This window comes from Symphalangus syndactylus, chromosome 3 (assembly GCF_028878055.3).
Source record: "Symphalangus syndactylus isolate Jambi chromosome 3, NHGRI_mSymSyn1-v2.1_pri, whole genome shotgun sequence".
NCBI classification, from domain to species: domain Eukaryota; kingdom Metazoa; phylum Chordata; class Mammalia; order Primates; family Hylobatidae; genus Symphalangus; species Symphalangus syndactylus.
The window spans coordinates 96,592,215-96,617,455 of NC_072425.2; the positions used below are offsets into that span (position 1 = coordinate 96,592,215).

The 25,241-nt window shown below is 36.4% G+C and overlaps 1 long non-coding RNA gene across 2 annotated transcripts in view; it reads right to left on the reverse strand.

The window, feature by feature from the left end:
• The window catches only part of LOC129479444 (uncharacterized), a 658,151-nt gene that overhangs the window by 596,385 nt on the left and 36,525 nt on the right, over nucleotides 1-25,241 (reverse strand). For both annotated transcript variants that reach the window (XR_010120264.1, XR_010120265.1), the window contains exon 2: nucleotides 15,302-15,425. This is a non-coding gene — a long non-coding RNA (uncharacterized lncRNA). The remainder of the gene's footprint in view (nucleotides 1-15,301; nucleotides 15,426-25,241) is intronic.

Here is a 25,241-nt window from a genome sequence, read left to right on the forward strand (position 1 = left end):
GCTGGATAATTCTTTAGTACACATTAAGTGCAAAAGAATGAATAGTTTCTGTTTAAGTATTAAGAAAGGCTTACTGGTTTCTACTACATATATACTGTACACTTTTTATGTTCTTGAATGTATAAACAACACAACTAACTCAGCTAAACAAACATTTTACACCTACCACACACAACATATTGTACTGTATACAAAATGATGTACTGTTTCTACCCTCAAGATGCTTTCATATCTAGAGGAACCTTGTACAAAACATATGACAAGATTCCTATTTCAGTTTTTAATGAGGTATCATTTGAACTAGGATAAGGCCTCCAAAGCTAGTGAAGGCAAGAAATACAACTTAGATGACTTAGGAATGTTTGAATACTCTGATTGGTACTTTACATGTGGCATATCACCTAATCTCAATAACTGCAAATTAAGCGTTAGTTTAGTCATTTTACATGCCAGAAAAATGATGCAAATAAGTTAAATAATGTTTCCCAATTGATTTAATGAGGACTTAACAATTTTATTTTCTAGGGTTTTTCCACTCTGTCTCCCCAGTTTCTAAAGGAAATTTGGATAATTAAGATGAGCCAGGTGGCTTTTTCCCTCTCATTCACCATCCTTAGATATGTCTTCAGTATGGTTCACTTCCCAGATCACATAAAAAATCCTACCAGTGGGGAATAAAGGCAGCTGAATTTTGTACATAATGAAATAAAAATTTTGGTTTGGGGAAAACTGGGAGTGTCAGTGGTAGAAAGTGTTAATACAGAAACAGAGATAATGAATATTATTAAATATTGTTTGAACTGGTATGGTAAATGAAAGTCTGGAAGCATAAATACAAACATGACAGCAGAACAAAATAATGAATTTAAACAGAAGAAACACGATAATTTAATCACTACTTTCTCCTAAGGTCAACCGAGCATAATTACCTTGATCACAGGCGTGCTAGTATTTCATGAATAGAAAAAAAGAAACAGCCAACTCTGTATTTACCGATTTTGACGGCATTTTTTCACACAGGAATAAATATGCCTCACTCTTCAGAAATGTAATATCCATACTCAGATTCCTTAGAGAATGGATAGCCACTTAAGTACAAATGAAAAGAATTAATGCCTCATGAGTGGACTTTTCCTTGTCTCCCATTTAGTTCAACAATGACCACCCATACTAATGAGCAGTTGATAATAACCTCTGGGTGATAAATGCTCAGTTATGACCTTTAATTATGTCAAAGAACCAAAAAGAGAATGCAAGGTAAATTTTTCTCAGCTAAATATTCCTTTTTACTTATTTCATGCATTCAGTTATTGATTTTTAAAAAGAAATTTAGAAATATAATGGACTTTTATATAAATTAACTAACATTCCTTGTCTAAAATGTATAAAATATTTTAAATTGTAAGTTGATGACCAGTGTAGACACTGGAAAATCAGGGTGATACTGTTTTGAAGACCACTCAAATTAAATGCTGAGCTCTTTGATGCAAGACCATTTGCAGACTCTGCTGCAGCTTCTGCTGGTCTCCAAGGAGGGTGACCTGTTTGACACTGAAAGTGCTTCCATCTGCAGGAAGAATGGAGCTGCTTACTAGCAGACCTGACAACTGTGCCTTAGAGAGCAATTTAAAGGGGACTGTCTTTGTTCAGATATTTAAATTCTGGGAATCAAAGGGAAAAAAATGAAAAGTGCTAATAATGAGCTCACAGAAATATTTGTCTCACACATATACACTCACTTGTGAGTGTGTATGAATATAATATATTCCTTTGTTGATTACAAAGTAACAAAGTATCAACCCTTTAGTCAGAGGTAGCCCTAAATTTTGTTCTTTATCTGTATAAGGTGAAAAGACATCATTGAAAGATATTGTGCTATAATTATACAATGCAAATCTTATGCAAGCTTGATGGATTATATACCAAGTTAGTATTCACTGGTAAGAAATCATTTAGTATATGTAGGCAGCAGGCTAAGACTACAGGAGCTGCACAGATCAGCAACAAATCATCTTTCCTTTCTGCACAGTATAAAATGATTAGAATAGATTGATGATGATGCTGTACATAAACCATATTTCCCTAATTTTCTTCTGGAACAAAGTGTAGAATATGTAAATACATATTAAAACACATTAATAGTCTGGATATAATACTATGTATGAGCATCTTGACACATTTATACAACTCCATCCTCACTAGATGATAAATTGCTTTATTAAGGGACCATGGTTATTATTTTGTTTTGTTTTATACTGTGTATTTCCATGGTGTTTTAAGCAGCATCTTAAAAAGAGAAAATCTTCCCTCTAAGTGGAAAATAAATTCTATAATTAATGGATATGGGTCTGTGTACTTCTAAGGATAGGCAGATAATTTTAAAAATAAATATATGCTTAAAATATACTTTTAATATTCATGCTCACTTAACATAGTGTATAATGTTAAAATTATGTTAATTTTTACTGAGTTTAACTAAGAAGTACTGATTTACTTCTATCTTTGAAAAATAGACTACTACAAAAGATAATTTCTAGTATTTAGAAAGCAAAGGAAGATAAGGAAGAAGACAGCTATCAGAGACAGGTGGAGAATACATGAGGAAGGGTTGAATAAAGAGGAAAGAATAAGAAATAAAAAGAGAAGAGACAGAGAATAGCAAGGAAGAGAGGCAGTAGGAAGAATGTAAATAAAGAGGAAATCAACTGAAGAAAAGAAAAAATGAGCCAGATAGGGAGGAGGGAGAGAGGCAGAATACAAAAGGAATAGAGGAGCATCAGATAAAACAGGAAGAGAGAAGGAGGGTTAGTGAGATGAGTGAAAAAGAAGGCAAGAATGGAAGAAGAGAGAGGGAGGAAAAAAGGAAAGAGGAAGGAAACTATATATAAAGTGATGCCATAAAAGGACACAATCCAATTAAGTGGAAGGCCTAACTACATAGTCCAAATGGGCAGATAACTTTTATCCATCACATTGAAGAAACATAACAAATCATGAAATCATTTCTGAGAAACTAGATTTGATGTTAAAAGTGAATCAGCCTTAAATACTCTAATGCCATTCTTACAGCACACATAACTTTTGAAGAAAACTGTGAATTATAAACAAATCATTTTTAGTTTTATTTACATGAAATCTTTTATTTTTATGCTAAAATATTTTTCATCAGTGGGTAATCCTAGGTCACTAATAAAATCTACATGATAAAATTTTGAGGCTAGAAAAACTGCCATTATTCAAAGTTATAAGCACTTTTTTAGGATAAAAAATATAAGGTAAGGTAGATTACACTTTGTCTAGGTACAATTAATTAAATGAATCCTTTTAATTTTCCAAATGTAAAAAAGGAACTCACCTTCTCTTCTATGGTAGAATGTCAAAGAAAATAAACAGATTGTCAAGGTGCAAGTGAAAGATTCTGTAGGGGGATTGAGATGACTGAGGTATCTATTTGCACTTTCAAATTCACATAATGGTGTAATGATTTGCTTGGGGGAGTCTAAGAAATTGACCTTTCGACATTCAAAGCTATAAACACATTTCTGATGAACAGAGGTGACTATAATCAAAAACAAATTATAGCGAAGAACACTTGGAATGAGATGAGAAGCCCCTTAAATGATGAAGGGAATGTCTGAGCTGGAAGCTCAGTCTTAGCACCAGGATCTAGCCCTTCAAAGAGGAGTCTAATTTTGTGTGGAGCTATGCCTATTACAGAATCCCTCCTGATGGGCATCCTGGCCTTAAGGAAATGGCTACATTAAGAAGAACTGAGTAGCTGACCCCTATGAATTAGTAGTGGTAGCAACATAACTCTGAGGTACCCCTGGATGATCACGACCAAGGCACCAAGGCTAGTCCTGCTGATAACAAACAAATTAGGGATACACGCAGAGAGCCAACACATGAAGAGGACTGAAAAGTATCCCTAAGAACTTTCACTGCCAGAGCTCTTCTCCTAGTAAAGGATGACAAAACCCATACTCATGAATGTTGTCACAACCACGGGACCTTAACACTTAGGTAATCCCAGGCCTGATTAGCTCATGCTGGGAAAGGTGGTAAAGAGACAAATGAGAGGTGGACAACAATTTTAGGAAGCAAACTAGTTTTCAGAGCACAAAGCAGATTGTGGAAGGCTTTGGAGGATGGATGTAGCAGGAGAATGAAGGAATGCAGTGTTGAGTTGGGGTAAGAACTGCAGAACAAGAGGATGGGAATGCAGGTGATTCCAGAGCTGTCTACCCAGGCCTTTGCAATGTGTCCCAGCATAAGTTACCATGCAACAGCATGCTTAGGAAAAATTATCCTAGTATATACACCTGAACTTCCTGAAAATTTAGCAGTTCACGTATGTGCCTCAAAATCTGAGTATAGATATTATGACTTTAATTATGCATCAGTGAAATCTGGACAGGCAGGTTATATCTCCATGAACATGTACAAATAAAATGTAGCCCTCAGTGTTAAATAATGAGTTTTTGTTTTAAAGTATATTTTAATATTATAATTTTAGAATTTTCTAATTATTAATATTTAATTTCAAGCTCTTTGTGTTTTTATATGTATTTTCTAGACAGTATTTGGCTACATTTTAAATTTTTCCCAATCTGACCACCTGTCATTTCTATACCCATAATAACTACTTAGAAGATGAAATTAAAGAAAATATTTTATAGTAGCAACTAAAAGAATCAAATAATCTCAAGTACACTTACTAAACAATGTACAATATCTATACAATGAAAACATTAAAATGCGATGAGATGTCATAAAAGAGACCTAACACCAACCAGGTTTCTAGATATAAAACATAAATTGTCTTAGAATTATTGTACAAATTTATATAATCACATCTATCTATATCTATCTATCTATCTATCTATGTATCTATCTATCTATCTATCTATCTATCTAATCTAGGGAGAAACTAAGCTGATTTTAAATTCCATGAGAAAAAGTATTAAAATGCAAAAACATTCATAAAGCTTTTGGAAAAAGAAAGGTATTTGAAACACAAAATTGTATAGTAGTTACTGCAGTGTGCAAAGACAGTCCAGCAACCAGAGACAGAGCTAAATACTATTAGAATTAGATAATTGGTAAACTTTATATATCAAATCAGTGGGAAAAATAATGATTATGTAACAATTGTTATTGGAACAATTAGGTAGCCATCTTGGGTAAAAATTCATTTAGATCCACCATCACACTTTACCATACAGAGCCCTACATTACCTCAATACTAAACCTGTCCTTGTGTGAAAATGCTGACATTTCACTTGAAACATCAGAGATATTACAGTAGAGACCAAGGTCACTCGCAAATGTGCCATCAACCCCTCCCTACCTACTGCCTCCAACCACTCACAGCTGTTTATCATCAGATGTCTCATCCACGATCTATTTTCTTCTGGATTCTTGACATCTTGTGTTATCTACCTGCCCCTTGTCTCAGGAAAATTCCCTGTGGATCAAGGTCCTTGTATACGTTTGATGTTCAGTGCTACTGTTTCCCTGATTATCCAGAAAACATCTTCCTAGATTCCATAGTTCCTAGCAATGTCCCAATTACATGACAATTGTTTAAAAAGCTAAATACACTAAAATTAGAGGGAGCATGTGACTGAGAGGCAAATTAATCTTTTTAAGACAGTATTTGAAGGAAATCTAAAAAGGGAGAGTACTGCAGTAAATTTGAGATATCTACTTTTCTTTGCCCCTACAGACGAGTGCCTCTTATAGCTCACTCAAATTTTGGTTTAGCTTTTTTAGTATGTGTCATACAAAATTAGAGGTGGATTCAGAGTATAGAAAAGCACATTTTAACTTTAGTCAGAAAAATAAAGGGAACAAAAGAGCTTTTGCAGTTCAACATATCTGATTTGGTACAGGTCAACTAAATGGTAGAACTTTGGTTAACCTCTACATCAATTTCTCTTCTAATGTATATTCTGGAAAGATAATTTTAATAGTATGCAAGTGAACAAGGACAGAGACCCAGAGTAATCCACCCACTTCACCTGTTGTCATATATACTTATGTTCAAAGATGAGTAATAAAAAAATTACAATGGTTTCCATTAGATATCTTTGAAGTATATGAGAAAGTAACTTTTAAATAATTCTTAATATGGGGTATGTAAAAACCTCTAGCAAAACAATACAAAACATGCTGGCTGTAATGAATCAGGAATAGAAATATATATGGACTGTAGTAGTCCATTTTCACGGTGCTGATAAAGACATAGCCAAGATTGGGTAATTTACAACTAAAGAGGTTTAGTTGGACTTACAGTTCCACGTGGCTAGGGAAGCCTCACAATCTTGGTGAAAGGCAAGGTAGAGCAAGTCACATCTTACATGGATGGCAGCAAGCAAAGAGCTTGTGCAGGAAAACTCTCCCTTATGATAACCATTGGATCTCATGAAACTTACTATCACAAGAACAGTGTGGGAAAGTCCTGCTACCATGACTCAGTTACCTCCCACAGGATCCCTTCCACAACATGTGGGAATTCAAGATGAGAGTTGGGTGGAGACACAGACAAACCATATTATAAACACATAAAGATAACAGTAAAATCCTAATGTTGGTTAAAATTATATTATTGATAATTTTGGAGAAGGGAAAAAATATTTATGATTTATATGAATTGTGAAACAGGATTTATTAAATATTACATTATTTTATTATCTCAATGATGTGAAATATACATTTTTGTGAGAAAAAATACCTATTAAAAGTAGTTATATATGATATACTAAGGACTATTTATATATATTTTTAATATATTTTCCTATATTGTCAAAGTGATATGTCTTCCTTTTTTACTGGTGTTGGCACAGTATTTATTTATTTAAACAACATGTTTTATTTGGATTTAAATATTTTCTCCAGTACTGTCTTATTTTCTAAGATCCAAGGTTGCATTTAGTTGTCATATTTCATTAGTCTCCTTCAAGCTAGGAGAGAGTTTATCATTCTTTCCTTTTTATTTTTTATTTTTTTTTATTTTTTGAGGCAGGATCTTCCTCTGTCACCCAGGCTGGAGTGCAGTGGCATGATCATGGCTCACTGCAGCCTCGACTTCCCAGTCTCAATTGATCCTCCCACCTCAACCTCTTGAGTAGCTGGGACTACAGGCATGTGCGCCTTGCCCAGCTAATTTTTGTATTTTTAGTAGAGATGGCTTTTGCCATGTTTCCCAGGCAGGTCTTGAACTCCTGGGCTCAAGTGATCTGCTCACTTCAGTCTCCCAAAGTGCTGAGATTACAGGTGTGAGCCACCATACCTGGTCTCTTTTCCCGTATTTAATGGCCTTGGCATTTTTTGAAGAGTAAAGGTCAAATATTCTGTTGAATGTTCCCCGACTTGTGTCTCTCAGATGTTTCCTCATGGTTAGTCTGGGCTTATGTATTTTTGGGGTGAAAATACATAACATTTCACCACAGAGGTGAAATGTCCTCACTGTATCACAAAAGTGGTTACAATGATAACATGACCTATTGCTGGCGATATTAACCTGGACCACTTGGATAAGTAGTGCATACCAGATTCTTCCTTTGTAAAGTTACTATTTTTCTGTTTTCATCTTCTATTTATTGGAAGAGAAACACTAAGTCCAGCCCACACTTAAGGGGGAGGTGAACTAAGCTCCACTTCCTGAGGGAGGAGTATCAAAAATTTGTGGACATTTGTTAAAACCACTTCAGTGATAAATAAATGTGCATTTGCAGGGAGAAAATTTGAAGCTATGCAAATATCCTCCTTTTCCTTAAATGTGTGTTTTTTTTATAGTCCAAAAAAGTAAAGAAAAAGCATTCCTCAACTACAATTCTCTGCAAAGAATAAATCACTGGATATTATATAACATACAGTTCCAGAGGCTTCCCCCTTCTTCCCTCTTTGTGTCTTCCTTAAAGGACCCCTAGAAAAGCTAAGTATGCTATTTTTATTATTTAAGATTTTGATCTTTCTCATTTTATAGGATGCCAGCAGCCATCCAAGCTGGAAAGAAAAAAAAAAAGGGTGTGGGGTGGGAAACTGTATTCTGCTATTTTTCTAAAGCTGAGGGATTTGGCAGTCTGCAATTTTTTGAAAGGTTCCCAATATGTTTTTGATAATCTGCAAGTGTTTGAGAATAATTGTCCTATATAATGTTGCAGTTTACTTTACAAATGAATGTATGGGAGGTAAATGATAATGTTGGAAAATTTCTTAAAATGAGATGGCCTGAACAAAATATACTTTGAAAATTTCACCTTGAATCAGTATAAGATTCAGAAAAATATCCCAGCACTTTGGGAGGCTGAGGCGGGTGGATCATCTAAGATCAGGAGTTGGAGACCAGCCTGGCCAGCAGCTGGCCAAGATGGTGAAACCCAGTCTCTACTAAAAATATAAAAAATTAGTCGGGCATGGTGGCAGGCGCCTGTAATCCCAGCTACTTGGGAGGCTGAGGCAGGAGAATTGCTTTAACCTGGAAGGCAGAAGTTGCAGTGAGTCGAGGTTGTGCCACTGCACTCCAGCCTGGACAACAAGAGTGAAACTCGATCTCAAAAAAAAAAAAAAAAAAAAAAAGATTCAGAAAAATAAAACATTTCAAGCACTTGTGATTATTTCTGTCACAGACATGAGAAGAACTATTGTAATTACTCTTCACTTTAGAACATATGGCCTAAAAGTAACACGAGACTTCTTAAACTTAGGGTAAGGTGTAGTTTTATATTATTCTCAGATTTTCAGTAGGCTAGAGAAAGTTCCTCAAAGAATTTATATCATTGTTTAAGTATCAATCTAGGAATATTTAACTGGGATTCCCAGGGCCTGGCAGATACTTTAGAAATTTGTTACTGTGGTGGTTGGCAGCTGCAAATATAACCTGCCCACCACCACCATGCACACACCCCTGCTGCTGCCACTTTACCACCTAAAACTTTCTCAGCATGACAGAGCTGACGTTTTGGGAGTCCACAGAGTACGGAACAGAATCCTACTTCACAAATGACTTTTGCTTTTGGCAAGATATCATTTCACCAACCAGAAATTAGAAATATGGTTCCTAGACAACAGCACAGTAGTTACTCAAAAGAATATTTGCATAACTGTTTTTGAATTTGCATTAAAATGAAATGCAGACCAGCATGCAATTCTCAAAAAGCCTCTAATCATCTTCTTAGTAAATCTTTGCCAATAATATTCTAAGTGTCCATAGCAAGCTTAATTTTTTTGCTGGAACAGTGTTATTTATGAGTTCTAAGCTATGAGGAAATTATACAGACACTTTGACATTCATCGTTTGGTGAATGGATGTGAAATAGTGTCCAGTGTAGCTGTCCAGCATTTATATTTGGTTAAGTTGCTTGACATGTCTGAATTCACAAATAGAAACCAAGTTATTCTATATTTCACATGAGTTATTAAGATATGCTTAGCAATCATTAGCTGTATTTAATTCAATACTAATTGGGAGAATGATTATTGAAACTAACCCAGTATTCATAGAACAATCCAATTTGATTTTTTAAAAAGGAAATAAAAGTAAAAATAACATAACATGACAACAGCTATATTGGTAGCTTTCCTTGTGATATAACTGCTGAAATTTTATTAAGGTATTCAATATTTGATTAACCCAAATAGTGTCCCATTTCAGGTGTGGGGATAGATAGAATAGTGATAAATAGGATAGGGATGATGAATTTAAACTTGTACATATTTCAAGGATGAAACTAAATTTAATGAAATCAATCTTTGTGTGCAAGGAATTGGGCATCATAATCGTAATGGGGAGAAGACAATGAAATTGAGTGGAGCGTGGATCTATTTAATCAGAGAACAGTAGAAAAATTCAGAGGGCTAAGATATCCAACTACTACATTTCTAGGCAGGCATCACACCCAAGCAGTGCTAGGCAGGGAAACTGGATCTCTGGAGGTAAGGAAAAAAAAAAAAAGAAACATTACTTGAAGGATTTGCTGATTTGTAAGTATCGCCATGTAAGGTCATTTCTGAGCTATCAATGTTATGTCATTGAATATGGGGTAGCGAAAAGTGATGCACAGAATTAAGTCTTCTAAGCGGGTATGAGCCTGCTCCAAAACGCTTTTGCAAGAGTGACATTTGAACTCATCTTACCCCAGAGGCTGAGAGGTTCTGGGTCTCTTAAGTTGGATCTGAAGGGAATTCATATCCTAGAAGATAACTTAATGCTGCTTATAATATACTTAATTGTTTTGTTCAATATTCTAACACACCTGTCTTCCACATACATCATTAATGCAGCCATACTATAAAGATTTTGTGAGGTAAATGATTTTATATATATCTGAAAAGTACAGAATTTGGAAAGAAATGCTTTCAAAACGTTTTAAGTTCTAAGTGAAAGAGGTAAACTGAAGATGAACCAGCGGTATATGCTCAAACAATATAGTCATATCACTCACTGGATAAAATTCTTTTATGGTTTCTGTTGCCTTCAGAAGTCATATGATTTGATAATACTGACTCACTGGTTTTGTATGTATCCTATTGTATCTTTTATTTTGCAACACTGTGGTTGTCTATTTTAATTTCTCCCCAATGGGTAGAAGCTATGCTGTCCACTATACTTTGTGCCTAGTGCCTCGTACAGTGCCTAGAACGTAATACATGCTCAATTCAATAAAGGTTTTAATACGTATTTCATTTGTTAATGATCTGACTGAAAAGTTAAGAAGGATTTAAAACTCTTCCTGTTTCTTCTGAAATTAATTAAATTCTAAAGTGTAACCGTGATTTAAAGGAAGATAAGTTGCAACAATTTATCACCATTTGTAGAAAACGATGAGAAAAGGCCGGGCACGGTGGCTCACACCTGTAATCCCAGCACTTTGGGAGGCCGAGGTGGGTAGATCATGAGGTCGGGAGTTTGACACCAGCCTGACCAACATGGTGAAACTCTGTCTCTACTAAAAATACAAAAATTAGCTGATTTTGGTGGTGCATGCCTGTAATCCCAGCTACTCTGGAGGCTGAGGCAGGAGAATCGCTTAAACCAGGGAGGTGGAGGTTGCAGCAAGCAGAGATTGTGCCACTGCATTCCAGCCTAGGTGACAGAGCAAGGCTCCGTCTCGAAAATAAATAAATAAATAAATAAAAATAATAATAAAAGTTAAAAAAAAAGAAACATGTGAGAAATAGTATATAGGCAAGTTATATTTATAATTTTAGAGGTGTATTGTTACTATCTTACCAGAGAGCCTTGGAACTCAATACCAAATATGTTGTTGTTTTTTTTGAGACAGAGCCTCACTCTGTCACCCAGGCTGGAGTGCAGTGGCATGATCTCGGCTCACTGCAAGCTCCACCTCCCGGGTTCACACCATTCTCCTGCCTCAGCCTCCCGAGTAGCTGGGACTACAGGTGCCCGCCACCATGCCTGGCTAATTTTTTGTATTTTTAGTAGAGAAGGGGTTTCACCATGTTAGACAGGATGGTCTCGATCTCCTGACCTCGTGATCCGCCCGCCTCGGCCTCCCAAAGTGCTGGGATTACAGGCGTGAGCCACCACGCCCAGCCCCAAATATGTTTTAAGAGTGTGGGCCAGGCGCAGTGGCTCACACTTGTAATCCCAGCACCTTGGGAGGCCGAGGCAGGCAGATCACGAGGTCAGGAGATCGAGACCTTGGTGAAACTCCATCCCTACTAAAAACACAAAAAATTAGCCAGGCATGGTGGCGGGTGCCTGTAGTCCCAGCCACTCGGAGAGGCTTAGGCAGGAGAATGGCGTGAACCCAGAGGCGGAGCTTGCAGTGAGCCGAGATCACGCCACTGCAATCCAGCCTGGGTGACAGAGCGAGACATCCATCCCCCCCACAAAAAAAAAAAAAAAAACCAAAGACTGTGTGTTGTGTTGAGACCAGCCTCAACACTGGTGGTTTTTGTTTCTGTTGCTATTGTCATTCTTTGTGGTATAGACTTTACTTCTTGTAAAATTTCAGTTGTCATCATCTTCCTCCTCTCTATATAAAGTAGTATTCTGTTAGGACAACAGTTTGTATAATAAAACTACATTATCTATCTTGGATTATTGTTTCATTCATTAGATCATTGAATTTACTCACATTAACTTTAAATAATATTTCCCTAGTTTTGCTGAAAATATAGAAAAAATGAGAATGCATGAGATGCTATATTCACAGATGTTTAAAAATTCTAAATACATTCAGACTTCAGTAAGCAAAGCATGTGAGGCCAACTCTGGGCTCACAGATGTGACAGGAATGAGGTGCTAGAGAATAGTTAAGACAGAAATGGACTTTGGAACTTAGAACCTTTTTTTTTTTTTTTTTTTTTTTTGAGATGGGGTCTTGCTCTGTTGCCCAGGCTGGAGCGCAGTGGCACAATCTCAGCTCACTGCAAGCTCCACCTCCCAGGTTCACATCATTCTCCTGCCTCAGCCTCCTGAGTAGCTGGGACTACAGGTGCCTGCCACCAAGCCCAGCTAATTTTTTTATGTATTTAGTAGAGAAGGGGTTTCACCGTGTTAGCCAGGATGGTCTCGATCTCCTGACCTCGTTATCTGCCCACCTCGGCCTCCCAAAGTGCTGGGATTACAGGCGTGAGCCACCACACCCGGCCAACTTAGAACCTTTCATTCAGATTTCTTTAAAGGAAGTTATTTTTGAAAAGCAAAATGCATCACACTGAGAGTAATACAAAATAAGTCTAGCTGGATTTATTTTATAATAGTAAAGGCCAAGCATTGGAATAATTACTGCTAATTTTCCTGGGATAAGTTTATGTTTTGCCTTAAAGAAAATAAAAATAACTCACCTCTTGTTGTTCATTTGAAGAATAACTATTTATTGTCTATGATGTGTAAGGCATTATATTATGAACTGAAATGATAAGCTAATAAAATTATTTAGATTTAGTCACTGCTTACAAGAAAGTCTTAGTCAAGTAAGAACAAAATGATGTGACCTGTGGAAGATGCTGTAAGAGTGATGGCCATTCAACAATATGTTAGAGCAAATTATATAGATGTAATCATTCCACAAAATCTATGTAGTTCAAAACCTCTTGCTATATATGGCGCATATGATAGACACATACAATTGTATATGTCAGTTTTAAAAATAAATGAATAATTTAAAAACAAATTTGAAAGCTATTATCTTAATTGGCTATTGGCAGCTGACAGGGCCAGGTGAAGATATACAGGTATTTGTGCTTGAACTTGAGCAATGTATAAACATTGCTCTCCCCAACTTTGCCTCCTCCCAGTTTTGTGCCCCTGGAAAACATTTACACTTCAGTCAAGTTCAAGCAACTCAAAGAAAAAAAGAGTCCAGAAAAATTAAAGAATAACAAAAACATGAATTAAATAGCTGTGAGAATTATCAAGAGTCACTATATAAGACACAAGAATTATGCATTGTCTATACCTGAAGGGTGTCATCTGCCACTTTAGACTTGGTCTTTATTTCCAGATACTGGCTTTTAAAGTGACTGGTGTAACCAGAGCTGTGATTTAGAAAGATAATGGACAGCAAGGTGGGGGATAAGCTCAGAGAAGTTTGGAGACTTAATAGAGTCAGTATGAGACCTGATGATGGTTCAGGCTCTAAGTGACAACAGTAATGATGAAGAGTGTAGAGAATGAAAAGATTTTTTGAAATACTATTAAATAAGGCTTTATAATTGACTAGATAAGAGGTAATAAGGGGAACAAATCAAGGATAACTCTACAGTTTCTATCAGGAAAAGACAAAAATGTCAAAAAGTTGAGAGAACTAGAAGGCAGTAGCCATGTAAAAAACTGGGAGGAATTTGGAAATTTTCAGGCCACTGGTAATCTGAGACAGCTGCTTTGTTAAACGGTACAAATTACCTCCCAAGCCATCATAGACACCGCACCTCTGTGACTCTCTTTACTGTGTTATTCTGTCTATAAGGCCGACCCCTCTTCACAGCTAAAATTACCTAGCAGTCAAAGTCTAGCTTCAATGTTACTACTTAGGGTGACAATCGTGGTTTACTGAGAGACAACTGCTGTGGATGGAGGAATAATTCCAGGCTTTAAAATCAGACGAGCCTGGGATCTCATCCCAGCTCCTGCTACTTACCAGTCTTGTAACTTTGAGTAAGTCACCTCTCTGCTTCCACTGTTCCTTCTGCACATACTTCATATGAAATGTGTGAGGAATAAGTTAGGTAATGCATGTGACTTACCATTGCATTACAGACTCATCTACCTTTTCATAGGACAAAGAGTAATTTCTGAAGACAAAGTTCTAAGAACTTTATAGTTATTAACTCACAAGGCCTCCTAAGAAATGCAGTAGAACACAGCTAATACATGAAGGCTGGCTTCAGATGCAAAAGTGGTACTTTTAGTTTCTGTTTTAACCGAAGGAGTAAAAAAGTATATTTTCAGATTAAATCACTGTTTATTAGAAATCTTGGACTCTAAATAGAGTCCAATGGTTAAATTTGATTCTGTTTTGATTCTATTTTGCTTCTTAACTTCTAAATGGTACAGCTACCCTTTACAGCCTTTCAAATTATAGTTTTAAGCTACCCAAATCATTGAGAACACAATGTGTTCCAGATTAATTATATTTTTTCTATCCTAATTGAAGCAACCCTGTTTTTTTTTTTAAACAAACATTTTATGGATGGTCCACTTTGAGAACTCTGTTTTGTTACTAAGGTAATTTAATGAGTATCTTATAAAAGTTTCCCACTTTTCTTTTTATACTGTGGAGGCAATAAGACCATCATAAAGCCAGAACAAAAATATTTCTCTTTTGGAAGTATTTTATGGGTCTGTTATTAAAGTTTTGCTGTCACACTAGGATGTGAAAAATAAAGTATTCCACATCAAGTCCCTTGGTGAGTACAAATGGTTTCCTTTGCAAATAATAAATTCCAAAGAAAATATTTGAACTTTATTTGCCCCTCATGCCTTGGCCCTGATTTGTGCCTATTGGGAAAAAAAGAACAAAACAAAAGGAAAAGCCCTCATTCCAAACATATCAATGTCATCTCTGACTCCTGCTTTCCAGTTGAAGCATTCGTTGTGGAATCCTTGGCAGGTAGCATAATGCCTGGCACATAGTAGATTTAGATAATATTTATAAATAGATGTATGAATGAATAAAAGCATTAATGAACATTCACATATTTGTATGTTCTTAACTGAAGCTCTTCACTGGAAAATAAACAGCCATGATCTACACTTCTTAGGACATATTTCTATTGAAAAATAATTTTTAAAATACAAAATCAAGCCAGACACAGTGGCTCATACCTGTAATCCCAGCTTCTGGGGAGGTTGAGATGAAAGGCTTGCTTTAGCCCAGGAATTCGAGGCTGTAGTCAGCTATGATCGTGCCACTGCACTCCAGCCTAGGTGTCATAGTGAGAATCCATGTCTAAAAAATATATCAGTAAATAACATTTACCATCATAAAATCAATACACTTAAAATTATTTTTACATTAGAATATTACACCATAGAAAGTCATGTTGTGGAATAGCATTTAATGACCTCGTAAAATATATACATCAGATTTCTAGGCTTAAAAACAAATGACAAACAATCATTTTATAAGTATGTAAGGACTATAACTGGAAGGGCACTATAGGTAACAAAATTATGAGCGATTTTAGTTTTAAGAAATAATTTGTATATTCTAAATGTTTTACAATAAACAGGAATCATTACTGTATTCATTCACTCATTTGACATATTATTGAGCAGCTACGGTATAGAGCAACTCTATACAGAGCAACTAAGCACTCGTATAGAGATTCCTCAGTATACCCAATAAACTGGATCCTTGAATTTATCGTTTAAAAGCTTTAAATGGTCGGATACTATTGTATCCCTGCCATATTTGCAAATATTTTACACACATGCAAACAAAGCATGTATACACTTAAAATAACCAGTGTTGAAAATGTTGGCAGAAAAACAGTGAAAAATTGCTAGTGAAATGAAACTTGGTACTCTGTCCTTAGAAAAAATATAATAATATATTTGGAGAGTCATAAACATACGTGTAATTTGTGATTCATCTATCTAACTGCAAAGAGATGTCATGAACAATGATTTAAATGAAGAAACACTGAATGCGTTAAGATACTTATTGTGTTTCATAATGAGAAAATACTTTTTTATAAAAAGCAACTTGTAGGCTGGGCGCAGTGGCTCACGCCTGTAATCCCAGCACTTTGGAAGGCCGAGGCAGGCGGATCACGAGGTCAGGAGATCGAGACCATCCTGGCTAACATGGTGAAACCACATCTCTACTAAAAATACAAAAAATTAGCCAGGCGTGGTGGCGGGTGCCTGTAGTCCCAGCTACTCAGGAGGCTGAGGCAGGAGAATGATGTGAATCCGGGAGACAGAGCTTGCAGTGAGCCAAGATTGCACCACTGCACTCCAGCCTGGGTGATAGAGTGAGTCTCTATCTCAAAAAAAAAAAAAAAAAAAAAAAAAAAAAAAAAATAGTAATTTATATATATACTTAAAGAAACTTTGAGAAACACTTAAAAGTAGAAAGAGGGAAACAATGTTATCACTAGTAATACCTCCCTGAGACCACCTTTAAAATATTAATTCAAGTTAAATGCAACAACATTACAGAGTACAACATTGTTTATAATTTGGATATTTAAATAATCCATTTTACCTCCACTTGCAATAAGAGGCTTGCTATCTGTATCAGTGGTCCCCAAACCTTTTTGGCAACAGGGACTGGTTTTGTGGAAGACAATTTTTCCATGGACCAGGGGTGGGTTGGGGGATGGTTTGGGGATGATTCAAGCACATTACATTTATTGTACACTTCATTTCTATTATTACTACATTGTAATATATAATGAAATAATTATACAACTCAGTATAGAATCAGTGGGAGCCCTGAGCTTGTTTTCCTGTAACTAGATGGTCCCTTCTGGTGGTGATGGAAGACAGTGACAGATCATCAGGCATTAGATTCTCATAGGGAGCATGCAAACTAGATCCCTTGCATGCACAGTTCCCAATAGGAATCACGCTCCTAAAAGAAACTAATGCCTCCAGTGATCTGACAGGAGATGGAGCTCAGGCAGTAAAGTGGCTGTCAGTACAGTTGAAACTTCGCTTGCTTGCCTGCTGCTCACCTCTTGCTATGTGGCCCTGTTCCTTACAGGCAACAAAACCAGTGCTGGATCATGGCTTGGGGATTGGGGACCACTAATCTATATAACAAATACTTTGTCATGCATTTCCTCTACCTGAAATCGTTTTAATTCCTTAAAGTACAATCAAGGTGAGGCTAAAACACACCCACTCTCTAATGTCACTTATATCCAGCCCCTTACCCACAACTGACTCCCAAATACACTTAACTAACACCCATTCTCCAATACTTCCAGGTATGCCCTCTCATGAGGATGTCTCTTGGACTCTTGGTCTTCATTCATTTTCCCTTATTTATTATCTCCAACCATTTGCTGAATGCTTATTCCTCTTTAAGGAAGTAGCTAAAATGCCAGCTCATTGGTAAAGCTTTTAAAAGTTCTGAGAGTAACGTTCAATTTTTCTTTTTATACTTTTTACTTGCACTTGCTGCATTTCTTTTGTTTTTATGGTTAGTCCTGTATGTACTATTCTCTCCATTTAGGCTATAAATCTTTCAATGTAGGGTGTTTCTAATGTCATATTCTTCAAAAAAATAAAAAAATAAAAAACAAGCACATCTTATTCCTCCTGAGAACGTGATATTTATTAAATTAATTCCATTCAATATTGGTGCAAGTCTCTGTAAACATCCTTCCCCCAGGAACAGAAGAGCTCAAGAGTTGATGTGGGAATATCTGATTTCATACAATTTGAGCTGTGCTGCAAAATATTTTTTAAAATTGAGTACTCAAAGTCCAAACCATATTTTGTTCTAATAAATTATAACTTTATGATATAATCATTTCTGTAAATTTTTATAGATAACTTATTAATATAAGACTTGTGATCTGCAGTTTTAATTTCATATTTAACCAGCATTACTTTAAATATGGTATTTCTAGGTTTTTTTTTTGTCCAACTTCATGCTTACTTTGGGTGAGCTCATTCTATCCTATGACTTAAATATCATCTGTCAATGAATATTCCAAGTTTTGATAGGGCTAGAATTCCAGACTAATACATACACTAAGTGACATAGCCTCAAGGAAGTCAAATGAGCATTTAAACTGTTGCCCAAAAATTCAGATCTTAAATTCAGATCTTACCAACTCTTTCATCAGGGTCAGAAGATGGCTCATGTAGTCATGACGAAATTGTCTGACTAGAGGCTTTTGATATTTTCTGTCACTTGTTCTGACCCTTTGACTACTGCCACTGTTGATGCACCTACTAATGTTGTGAAGAAGTGTAATATCTTCCACTTCTCCCCAAACGACTCATGAACATCTCATAGCTGCTATGTTATTGGCACCCAATAAAGTTATCCAGGGCACTGTGACCCTACTGTACCTTCTATAAAATGTGCTTCTTTTGCTTCCTGCCAGTTATCTGTGCCACCATGTCACCTAGCATCACTGCAGTCATAAGTCTTATGTTTATAATTCAGAATTGAATTTTATCTCAAGGTAGGTTTCAAATTATTATTTCAAACCCTATTAAATTATGCTTTCAGGACAGGCATGGTGGCTCACGCCTGTAATCCCAGCACTTTGGGAGGCCGAGGCAGGCGGATCACAAGGTCAGGAGATTGAGACCATCCTGACTAACACGGTGAAACCCTGTCTCTACTAAAAAATACAAAAAATTAGCCTGGCATGGTGGTGGGTGCCTGTAGTCCCAGCTACTCGGGAGGCTGAGGCAGGAGAATGGCGTGAACCCGGGAGGTTCAACTTGCAGTGAGCCGAGATTGCGCCATTGCACTCCAGCCTGGATGACAGAGCAAGACTCCCTCTCAAAAAAATAAAAATTAAAATTAAAAATTAAAAAAATTATGCTTTCATTCACAGTCTGCATAGTATTTTAATAATTTTATTTAATAATATCACATACTAGCATTTTTTAAAGATTATCATAAATAATGTAAGCTTCTTTTTACCTAGATGAGATAATTATGTTAAGGTTTGAGCCTCTTCCCTCAAAACTAATATTAACTGAATTATATATTTGATCCAATTAATAGCTTTTTTTTTTTTTTGAGAGAGAGAGGGTCTCACTCTGTCACTCAGGCTGGAGTGCAGTGACATGATCTTGGCTCACTGCAGCCTGGATCTCCCAGGCCAAGAGATTCTTCCGTCTCTGCCTTTCCAGTAGCTGGGACTACAGGCATGTGCCACCCTGCCCAGAAGCTCAAGGCATCCACCTGTTTTGGTTTCCCAAATTACTAGGATTACAGGTATGAGCCACCATGTCTAGCCAATTGTTTATTTTAAAATGTAAAAGTACATTTTGAATGTGTGACAAAAGATTTTTGTTTATCTAATCAAAATCTTATGTATTAAATGCCTTTTTAAATGCCACCTAATTAGGAATTATTCCCTCATTTTAGGCTTTATAACACATGTAATATGACTTAAAAAAAATCTATGATGCATTTTTAGGTTTGTTGACTGACTACCTAAGCTTTAATTTACTTTCTCCCTAATGCCCATTGAAATGACAGAGAAAGCAATCATAGAAAGACAGGAAAGATGCCTTCAGAGAGCAAGGATTATTAAAGAATTTTTTAAAGATATTAAGCAGATGGGATTTAATCAGAAAAGAAATCCCACAGAGGTAAGCAACTGACAACTCAATAGGGACTTCTGAAAAAAGAGTTTTCCAAATAGAACACCAGAAAACTCCCCAGGATCAGAAAAAATCTGGCTTGGGAGGCAGAGCAGTCCCTGGGGCAACTGACAAAGTAATTAATTAAAGTGCTATGGAACTGCTGTGTTGGGATACAGCTCTCAGGCACAAGCTAGCAAGCTCTAAATTAAGTGGAGAACCTGCCTTAGGGGACTCCCAAGGTGAGCTTGGTGGCAGGAAGAGAAGTAGGGCAGTGCCCTCGTCAACTTTCAATGACAAAGTATACATTGAGACCCCTCAAAGGGATCACTGAGACAGAATGAACAGTCTCTACATAACACATAAACATTCTGATAGAAAATGTGGTAAATATATTTAGAAACTTGGATGGGAAAACACATTACAATCTTAATACAAATTCCAGAAGTCATGAGGAAAAAGTGGCATATTTGACCAAATAATTATTGATATGGTTTGGCTGTGTCCCCACCCAAATCTCATCTTGAATTGTAGCTCCCATAATTCCCATGTGTTGTGGGAGGGACCTGGTGGGAGATCAATGAACTATGGGGGCGGCTTCCATCATACTGTTCTTGTAGTAGTTAAGTTTCACAAGATCTGATGGTTTTATAAGGAGAAACCCCTTTAGCTTGGTTCTCATTCTCTCTCTTGCCTGCTGTCACGTAAGTCATGCCTTTTGCCTTCTGCCATGATTGTGAGGCCTCCCCAGCCACATGGAACTGTGAATCTATTAAACCTCTTTTTCTTTATAATTTACCCAGTCTTGGGTATGTCTTTATCAGCAGCATGAAAATGGACTAATACAACTATCTTTACCTTCATCTTGAACACATGTATTATAAAAAAGGCAAGACAAGTGAAAGCATGAGGAAATATATATATTACACGTAACAGACAAAAATATGATCTTCCTAATATATAAAAACTGCTCTAAATCAGTGAGAAAAAGACAATCCAACAGAAAAATGTTATATGAGCAAGTTAACTCACTGACAAATATTAAATTAACATAGGTATTTTCAAAATTACCCATGATAAAGGTAATGCAAGTAAAAACAACAATGCATTGTCTTGTCAAACTTAAAAAATATTTAAAATATACAGTGTCAGAAAAGTTGCGAGGAAAGTAACACTCTCATTTACTTTTGAGTGTAAACTGATTTAAACTTTTCGGAGAACAATTTGACAGGATTTACCAAAATTTAGCATTGTGAGTAAAAGTTTAACAAAACCCATTCACTTCTGCAGGAGGAGTGCAACTTGAGTCCAGTTAAATCTATAGCTCTCTTTCATTGGAAACACGATAAAGGTAAAACATCAGCAGTGTTTTCAAGCCAATCTGCTCATTGTAAAAAATAGCTCTCATTGATGAAATGCCTCTAGATTGGTAGAATGATAGATCGTAAGAAGCCATCTGCATATTGTAACTCTCCTTGAAGGAAAACATCTGACTCTGATCCTGGCAAACTGGGTTTCCTATCTTAGATCCTTGTAAGGAATATGATACTAAGTGATATGGTTAGGCTGTGTCCCCACCCAAAATCTCATCTTGAATTGTAATCCCCATAATCCCCACATGTCAAGGACAGACCAGGTGGAGGTAATTCAATCATGTTGTTCTCATGATGGTGAGTTCTCACAAGATCTGATTTTTTTGTTTGTTTTGTTTCTTTTTTTGAGATGAAGTCTCACTCTCTTGCCCAGGCTGGAGTGCAGTGGCACCGATCTCGGCTCACTGCAACATCCGCCTCCCAGGTTCAAGTGATTCTCCTGCCTCAGCCTCCTGAGTAGCGGGACTACAGGCTCACATCACCGTGCCCAGCTAATTTTTGTATTTTTAGTAGAGATGGGGTTTCACCATGTTGGCCAGGCGGTCTTGAACTCCTGATCTGCCTGCCTCGGCCTTCCAAAGTGCTGGGATTACAGGCATGAGCCACCGCACCCGGCCGAGATCTGATGGTTTTATAAGTGTGTGCTAGTTCCTCCTGCATTCTCTTCTTTGTGCTGCTTTCTGAAGAAGATGCCTTGTTTCTTTTTTACCTTCTGCCATGATTGTAAGTTTTCTGAGGCCTCCCCAGCCATGCTGAATTGTGAGTCAATTAACCCTCTTTTCGTTATAAATTACCCAGTCTGTGGCAGTTCTTTATATCAGTGTGAAAAACAGACTAAAACACCAAGTATGCCCCATAGTAATCTTATAAGTCTGAACATTTAGAGACGCCTATTCATATGAAACAATTAATCTAAAGCTTCTGCTCAGGAAAATAACAGTGTGAAGAGAAAATACATGGAGTGTGGAGAAAATATTTTGCAAGCCATATATCTGATGAAAAGATAATATGCAAAATATGTCAGAGCTCAAACAACTCAATAGCAAGAAAACAAAAAACCCAAATAAAAAATGGGCAAGACCCAGCCATCCCATTACTGGGTATATACCCAAAGGATTATAAATCATGCTGCTATAAAGACACATGCACACATATGTTTATTGCGGCACTATTCACAATAGCAAAGACTTGGAACCAACCCAAATGTCCAACAACAATAGACTGGATTAAGAAAATGTGGCACATATACACCATGGAATACTATGCAGCCATAAAAAATGATGAGTTCATGTCCTTTGTAGGGACATGGATAAAACTGGAAAACATCATTCTCAGTAAACTATCGCAAGGACAAAAAACCAAATACCACATGTTCTCACTCATAGGTGGGAATTGAACAATGAGAACACATGGACACAAGAAGGGGAACATCACACTCTGGGGACTGTTGTGGGGTGGGGGGAGGGGGGAGGTACAGCATTAGGAGGTATACCTAATGCTAAATGACGAGTTAATGGATGCAGCACACCAACATGGCACATGGATACATATGTAACAAACCTGTACATTGTGCACATGTACCCTAAAACTTAAAGAATAATTAAAAAAAGGGCAAGAGACCTGAACAGACATTTCTCAAAAGAAGACATACAAATGACCAGCAGATAGATTAAAAAATGTTCAACATCACCAGTCATTATGAGAATGCAAGGTAAAACCACAATGACGTATCATCTGACACCTTTAAGAGTAAGTATTCTCAAAAAGACAAAAGATAACAAATGTTGGTGAGAAGGTGGAGGAAAGGAGTCCCTTGTACACTGTTCATAGGAATGTAAATTAGTACAGCCTTTATGGAAAACTGTATGAATTTTCCAAAAAAAGAAAAAAAACTAAAAATAGAATGACTGTATTATTTAGCAATCCCACTTCTGGTTTTTTACACAATACATTTGAAATCAGATTGTCAAAAGAAATGTCTGCACTCACATGTTCATCACAACACTATTTACAATAGCCAGGTGAACCAACCAATAGCCAAGGAATCAACCTAAGTGTTCATCAACAGGTGAATGTATAAAGAAAAGGTATATATATATATATATATATATATATGATGGAATACTATGCAGCCTTAAAAAGAAGAAAATTCCACAACTTGTGGCAACATAGCTACAATTAGAAAATACTATGCTAAGTGAAATAAGCCAGGTACAGAAAGACAAATACTTGTGTTTTCACATATAGGAGGAATGTAAAACAATCAAACTCATAGAAGCAGGGAGTAGAATTGTGGTTATAGGATGAGGGAATGAGGAGATGACTGTCAAAAAGTACAAAATTTCAATCAGACAGAAGAAAAACTGTTTTTAGTTCTATTACACAACATGGTAAAAATATAGTTAATAGAATATTGTACATTTCAAAATTGCTAAGAGGGTAAATTTCAATTATTATTTTTTAGATGGAGTCTCACTCTGTTTCCCAGGCTGGAGTGCAGTGGTGTAATCTCAGCTCACTGCAAGCTCCGCCTCCCGGGTTCATGCCATTCTCCTGCCTCAGCCTCCTGAGTAGCTGGGACTACAGGCGCCCGCCACCATGCCTGGCTAATTTTTTGTATTTTCAGTAGAGATGGGGTTTCACTGTGTTAGCCAGGATGGTCTCGATCTCCTGCCCTCATGATCTGCCCGCCTCAGCCTCCCAAAGTGCTGGGATTACAGACATAAGCCACCACATCCAGCCCAAATGTTTTCATTATCACAAAAAATTTTAGGTATTCGACATGATTACTATGTTAACTAGCTTGATTTAATTATTCCACTTTGTTTTCATGAAGCATAACATGACTTTGCACCTCATAAACTTATGCAATTATAAATTGTCAATTTATAATAAAAAAGACCTCTGGTGGGCACTGGAACTTGCATAAGCCACTTAAATTTGTTTCACATAAATACAAATACCAACATACACATAGTAATATATTCTTATTATAAATATAAAGGTATTATAAACATCCAGAAACAACAGAGCTAATAATTATATTTTTATTATCTATGCCATGTAATATTTTCTACATTCTAAATAGAATGAGGTAGACTTCTTTTACCAAAATGGGAAGGGTCCCATGTTATATTGTTGATTGAAAAGAATACCCTGTAAAACAATATGCATTATTTTTTATATGTGTATATATGTTTCATTCTCTTTTAGGACCTAGGAAGTTCTGAGCACTGACTGGTTTGACTGGTCCCCTAACCACATTTTTCATCTACGAATTTCAATCTTTCAGGAAACTAGACCTTGCTCTTCTACTCCTACCTCATGTTTATGTCTTTCTATAAATGACATAACTAATATAATCTTGGAGAAACTCTACTGATGATATGTGTTCTGTCACTCACAAAAATGAATCTCTAGGTCAGCCATGGCTACACATTATGACAATTAGGGAGCTTTTAAAAAAATACCAATGCTGGTTGTAATGTCAGCAAGCTATTAGATACGAGGTCTCTAATCCTCATCCCCCTATAGAACCAATGATTTGGTAATCATCCAAAGACAAAAGTGCCTTTCTGGGAGCTTTGCACTCCAGGTAAATGGTTCTCTCTGGTATGAAGAATGGAAAACAAAACTATTAAATACAATTACTATAATTTGTTGGAGATAAGCAATATAACAAGTGTAAATTGTGACACTGAATAATCAAAATGTAGCAGAGAGTGGAGTTAAAGTGTAGTTTTCTCAGTTGTCTTTCTTTCTTTGCAATCACACAAGTTTTTCCAATCTAAAATAACTTACTATAATTATAGAATGTTTTTGTGAGCCTTGTGGTATCCACAAGACAAAAATCTGTAACACATTAAACATAAAAAGCAAAGAATCAAAACATACTACTAGAGGAAATCACTTAATCAAAAAGGAAGACTATATGAGAGGATAAAAGGATCTACAAAGTGACTAGAAGACAAGTAACAAAATCGCATCAGTAAAACCTCACCTATCAACAATAACCTTGAATGTAAAAGGATTGAATTATCTAATTAAAAGACATAGAGTAGCAAAATGAATTTAGAAATGTCCCAACTATATGCTAACCACAA